The following is a 6000-nucleotide window of genomic DNA, read 5'->3' on the forward strand; positions in this document are numbered from 1 at the left end:
GCTCTGGGCAGCCTGGCCCGGGTGGCAGGTCCCGGGGTCCATGGCCTTTCAGCGGGCTGGGTGGGGGGTGGGAGAAGCCGGGGCATTTCTCCTCTGGCTGCCCCCAGCTGCGTCTTCCAGGCTTCTGCAGCCAGGCCAGGCCCTGGGTGCGAGTGACGCCTCTCCTCCCTCTGTCCGTCCAGCCTGGACACGCCAATGGCCAGCCACTGCCTGAGGGCTCCCTCTCACCAGGCCAGACATGTGGGTGGTCAGTGTCCCTGGGAACCCCTGACAAGTGGCCCGGTGCCTGCCCCCAGCTGGGGCCACCCTCAGGAGTGGCCTCCCCGAGTGCCCCACGGGGTGACCTGTGCCTCGGGTTGGCCTCTGCCCTTCCCCACGTGCCTTGCGGCCGGGCCACCTGCGAGTGGCCTTGGGGGGCCCGCCTGGCAGCCCCCACCCTCACTAAGGACCGGCTGTCTCTGAGGGGCCCACTCATCGCATCTCGCTGTCTGGCTGTCCCGGGCAGAGGGGCCCTGCCTCTTGGCCAGGCCACCACTGCTCGTCCTCTGACCGTGGACGGTGGCGGGGGCGGGAAGGGGCGGGCAGGGTGGGCAGGCCTGCGGAGATGCGCACGGGTCCAGCCACGAGTGGGGGACTCGGGCCAGTGCCCCGAGAGCAGGTGCGGCCCCCGGCCTGGGACGCGGGCTTCCCCTGGACGCAGAGCCCCTGGTTACATAAAGTGCTCCTGCTCCTTACATAACCGGCCAGGGACGCGAAAAGCCCGGAGCAAGTCAGAACAGCCATGGGCGGGCGTGGAGACCCGGGAACAAGCAGCAGGAAGGCGGTGAGTAAGTAGGAAAGCCCCGGCCTGCAGGAAAGGGTGGGCGGGGAGGCCCCGGGAGAGAAAGTGCTCAGACAGACAGACAGACCGACAGATGGATGGCAGAGGCCGGCGAGGCAGCGTGGCCTGCTGGCAGTGGGCCTTGGGGACACAGCGATGCGTCCCCACCCTCGTCCCCCCTCTTCTCGGCCCAGGGGAGGGGGGCACCGGCACTATGTCCTTGCTCACGCCAGGCACAATGCGATCTTTATTTTTTTATTTTTATTTTTTGAGACAGAGTCTCACTCTGTTGCCCAGGCTAGAGTGAGTGCTGTGGGGTCAGCCTCGCTCACAGCAACCTCAGACTCCTGGGCTCAAGCGATCCTCCTGCCTCAGCCTCCTGAGTAGCTGGGACTACAGGCATGCGCCACCATGCCCGGCTAATTTTTTCTATATATATCAGTTGGCCAATTAATTTCTTTCTATTTATAGTAGAGACGGGGTCTTGCTCTTGTTCAGGCTGGTTTCGAACTCCTGACCTTGAGCAATTCGCCCGCCTCGGCCTCCCAGAGTGCTGTGATGACAGGCGTGAGCCACCGCGCCCGGCCACAACGTGGTCTTTAAAGGCCTCGCGCCTGCACGCTGCAGCGGCGCCTCCGTCTGCGCCGGCCCCTCGGTGCTTGCTGGGAAGGCAGCGTGACGTCCCCCCACCGCGCACGCAGGGGACCCCGGCGTGGAGGGCCGGGCCCCGAGAGGAGGGGCTGCCGTGACCAGACCACAGGCTGGAGGGCGACATGGCAGATCCGTTCTTCTCCCACAGCCTGAGGTCAGAAAGTCAACATCAAGGTGCCGACGGGCCACCTCCCTCGGAAGGCCCCAGGGGAGGGTCCTTCCTCGCCACCACAGCCCTGGTGACTCCAGGTGTCCCTGGGCTTGTGGCCACAGGGCAGGGCTAGTCTCCGCCTCCGTCTTCACCCGACCTCCTCCCTGCCTGTCTCCCCTTCCCTTCTAAGAACCTGTCCCTGGATTCCGAGTCCCCCCGAGTCCAGGCTGTCACCTGGGGATCCTTAAAACTGTTATGCCACCTGCAGAGACCCTTCTCCCAAAGAAGGTCACACTCGCAGGCTCCGGGCCTCGTCCAGCCCCTTCTACTTGGCCTGGATCTGCCCGCGTGCAGAGGGGGTTCCCGGGGGTCTCCAGACTGGCGAGGAGCTCGGCTGGGGACCGGGCATAGAGCTGACAGAGGCCCCGACGTCAGACCCCGTTTGCACTCGGTCCTGGGCCGGCTCTGTCCTGGGCTTGCTCCGGCCAACCTGCCCCGCCCCCACTAGTGCCTGTCTGGGGCGGGGGCCTCTGTATCCCCTGCCCCCAGGTGCATAGCCACATGCAGATTCCACTCTGTTCTCTAACCTGCCCAGTGCTGGACAGTCCCCCATGCCCCTAAGGGGTGGGGTTGAGAGCCTGGGGACCCCGGGCTCCAGGCAGTAAGGGGACCGGGGCCCAGGAAGCCCTTGGAAGCCCTGGGGGCCCATCCAAGCTGTCCCTGTCCCCCTCCAGCAGCCCCGGGCCTGCTCCAGGCTGCCCGCGGCCCCTCCCACACGGGCTGCGATACTCAGCCTCCGCCACCATCTCCTCCCCTCCTCGCCGCACACAGATGCCCCAGACGGCACCTGCCCAGCCCCCACGCCTAGCACAGGGAGACCAGGCCTGGGGGGGTCTCCTGTCTGATGCTCTAACATCGGGGCTGCCCCCGCCTCCCCTGAGCCAGCTCCCCGTGGGGCGGCGGGCAGGGCCTGCGACAGCCCAGTCCTGCTGAGTGAGGCCCAGTCTCCGGGCTTCCTGGGACACGCCAGCCCAGCCCGCTCCGGGGCCACCTGCCGCCTCACTGGGGACCCGGTGGGGCACAGAGCACGTCCCCGCTGGTCTCACACGTTCCCCTTGCAGAGTGGTGTTTGCGGCCCAGCCCTGCACCCCAGGGGCCCTGCAGGACCCCAGCAGGCAGGCTCCCCGACTCCTCCTGCGGTGGCCAGAAGGGGGTCTGGATGGTGTTACCCCCAGCAAGTGGCCAGACCAGGAGCATTTCCAGGGGACCCCAACAATGACTCAGAATGGAAAGTGGGGTGCTCGTAAAAGCTCTGGGGCCAGCTGGGCAAAACCACTCCCTGTCCCTGCCACCCTGGGGGATGCGGGACCCCAGGATGCTGCTCCCTGGCCTGGGTGACCAACAGGGCTGCCGGGCAGCGTGGCCAGCAGACCGCTGGCTCCCAGCAGCTCCTCCCTGGGCCACCTGGGTCCCGACACCGCCTTGAGACAGGGGTTCAGGGGCCTCCCACGTGCCCCTGGGGCGAAGCACTGAGGTGAGGCTGGCCCCCCGGAATACCCCATGCCCTGGTCCCTTTGGCCAAACTCACCCCCGCCCCCAACTCTTCGTCCCTTGCTGCTCTGCACACAGGGGTGCTGGTCTGTCGGGGACTGGCTTCTACCACCAATGCATGAGTTTAGTCGGTGGGCTTAGGCCGCTCACCGCTGACGTGATCCCGGTGCGGTTGGATTCGGCCGTGCTACTGCACTGTGCGTTTGTTTCCATTGCTCCCCTCTGTTCTCTTTCCTTGCATTCTTACTTCAATATTTCATAGTGTTTATTCCCTTTTAATTTACCTAGTGGTTTTTGGCTAAATCTGTTTTTATCTTTTTAGTAGGTGCTTGGAGATGTCCAGGTATCACCCCAGCCATCCAGTCTACTCAGGACGGGAGGCGTCTGGCCAGTTAGACCCCAAGTGAGTGTCATCGAGTGTTATGTCCATGGACATTGGAAATCTCACCCATGTTACACTTTTTGCTCGTAATAGCCATCTATAACTTAAATGAATTAAAGAAGAAAAGCAGGTTAAAAGGCATTTACGCAGGCATCCACCGTCTCTGCTTGTCATCCTCCGTCCTGGGGTTCCGAGTTGCCCTCTGCGAGCTCCCGGCTGGGACTCCTTGTCGCCTTCCCTTCAGGGCAGGTTTGCTGGTGGATTCTTCCGGATTCCTTCCGTCTGAGATTGTCTTTATTTTGCTTTAGTTCCCGAAGGACGCTTCTCCACCGGATGTGGAGTTCCGCGGTGACTTCTTTTCCTCCGTTCTTTAAAGATTGTTCCGCTGTCTCCTGGCCTCTGTGTTTTGTTAAAAAAAAAAAAATCCTTTTTTGTTTATTTTTAAAATTCCTGTGCTTGTTTATTTTGCACATGATTTCCTTTTAATTAGTAAACTTTTCAAGAGTAGATTTAGGTTTACAGGAAAATCAGGCAGAAAGTACAGAGAATTCCCGCCCGCACCCCCCTCTCCCTCCCGCCCCCTCCCGCCCCTGCCCGCAGCTTCCTATTGGGAATGTCTGGCCCTGCCGCCTCACACCCGGCACTCGCTGAGCCCAGAACGGCGCCTGGTCATTAACCGAGCCTGTCATTTATGCTGCGGTCTGCCCTTCCTGTTGTACGTTCTTCGGGCTTGGACAAATGGATAACAACGTGGACCATCACTGTAGCATCACACGGGAGAGGGTTACTGCCCCCCAAATCCTCTGTGCTCTGCCTGCCCTTCGCCCCTCCAGCCCCTTGGCAACCACTGATCTTTCCACTGTCTCCGTGGCTTTGCCTGTCCTGAATGTAATTTAGTTGGAATTATACAGCGTCAGTACCTAGCCGTTTCTGACTGGCTTTTTTACTTAGTAATAGGCATTTAAGCTTCCTCTGTGTCTTTTCATGGCTTTTATGAGTTTTGTTTTATTTTATTTTATTTTTTTGAGACATGTTCTCACTCTGTTTCCCAGGCTGGAGTGCAGTGCTGTCATCATAGCTCACTGCAGCCTTCAACTCCTGGGCTCAAGTGATCCCCCTGCCTCAGCCTCCTGAGTAGCCAGGACTACAGGTGTGCACCACCACACCCAGCTAATTTTTCTATTTTTTGTAGAGATAGGGTCTCACTATGTTGCTCAGGGTGGTCCTGAACTCCTGAGCTGAAGCGATCCTCCTGCCTCGGCCTCCTAAAGTACTGGGATCACAGGCTGAGCCTCCATGTCCAGACCTTTATGGTTTTTGATGAGAAGTCCATGGTCATTTGAATTCATGTTCCCCTGTGTGTAATGTGTCGTATGTCTCGAGCTGCTTTCAGGATTTTTAAATTTGTTTTTGTTTTTTAGCAGTTTTTAATGTGTCTGGGCATGGTTTTCTTTGAATTTAACCTGTTTGGGATTAGTTGAACTTGTTGAAACTGTGAATTTATGTCTCCCTTCAAATTTGGGAAGTTTTCTACTATTATTGTTCAAATATTTTCGGCACCCATCGCTTCCTCCTCTCCTCTGGGACTATAATGACATGAATGTTAGACCTTTTGATATAATTCCACAGGCCCCTAAGGCTCTGTTTATATTTTTTTAATGTTATTTTTCTTTCTTTGTTCAGATTGAAGATTTTCTATTGATCTAACTAGAAGTTCACTGACACTTCCTATTTCACTGCCATTCTGCCATTAAGCCTACCCAATTTAAAAAAAAAATTCCAGGTATTACATCTTTGAGTTCTGAAATATAGATTTAGTTCTTTTTTTTTTTTTTTTTTGTAGTTTCTGTTTATCTACTGAGAATTTCTATCTTTCCATCACTTCAAGAGTGTTTTCTTTTGCCACATGGAGCACAGTCATAACACATGCTTTTTAAAGTCGCTGCCAGGAAATTCCAGCATCTGGGTCATCCTGCAGGAGTATCCAATGATCATATGTCTCTAGAGAATTTCTGTGGTTCCTTGTATGCTGAGTAATTTTGGATTGTATTCTGGACATTGTGAGTCTTATGTTGTGTAGACTCTGGGTCCCGATAAAATGCTCTGGAAAGTGTGGGTTTTGTCTGTGTGTCTGCTTTAGCGGGCAGTCGATTCAGCTCGGGCGGGAGCTCCGAGCCGTGGCTTCCCTTCCCGCTCAGTCCCACAGCCTCTGCCATGCCTCTGGGGGTGGGGAAGTCTCAGGGCACGGTCCGGGTTGAGCCCAGGCCTTGGGCAGGTTCACACACAGAATCCACAGAATCAGGAATCCTCTGCTCCGGGATTCCCCCAGATCTTTGGCTCACAGGGAGCCCCACAGCCGGTTCCTCCAGGTCCTCTGTCCAGAAAGCAGGTTCCTTCCAGAGTTGTGCCCCACCGTCCTGAGTCCCTGGGGCTGTCCTGGGCCCG

At 57.7% G+C, this 6000-nt stretch overlaps 1 protein-coding gene across 1 annotated transcript in view; it reads left to right on the forward strand.

Moving 5' to 3' along the window:
- The window catches only part of HSF2BP (heat shock transcription factor 2 binding protein), a 175582-nt gene extending 171885 nt beyond the window's left edge, over window positions 1–3697 (forward strand). Inside the window, exon 10 of the mRNA XM_075999728.1 lies at window positions 3496–3697. The gene's annotated coding sequence lies outside the window, so the exon portion shown is untranslated. The remainder of the gene's footprint in view (window positions 1–3495) is intronic.
- Window positions 3698–6000: the final 2303 nt, after the last annotated feature.

This window comes from Microcebus murinus, chromosome 1, assembly GCF_040939455.1.
Source record: "Microcebus murinus isolate Inina chromosome 1, M.murinus_Inina_mat1.0, whole genome shotgun sequence".
NCBI classification, from domain to species: domain Eukaryota; kingdom Metazoa; phylum Chordata; class Mammalia; order Primates; family Cheirogaleidae; genus Microcebus; species Microcebus murinus.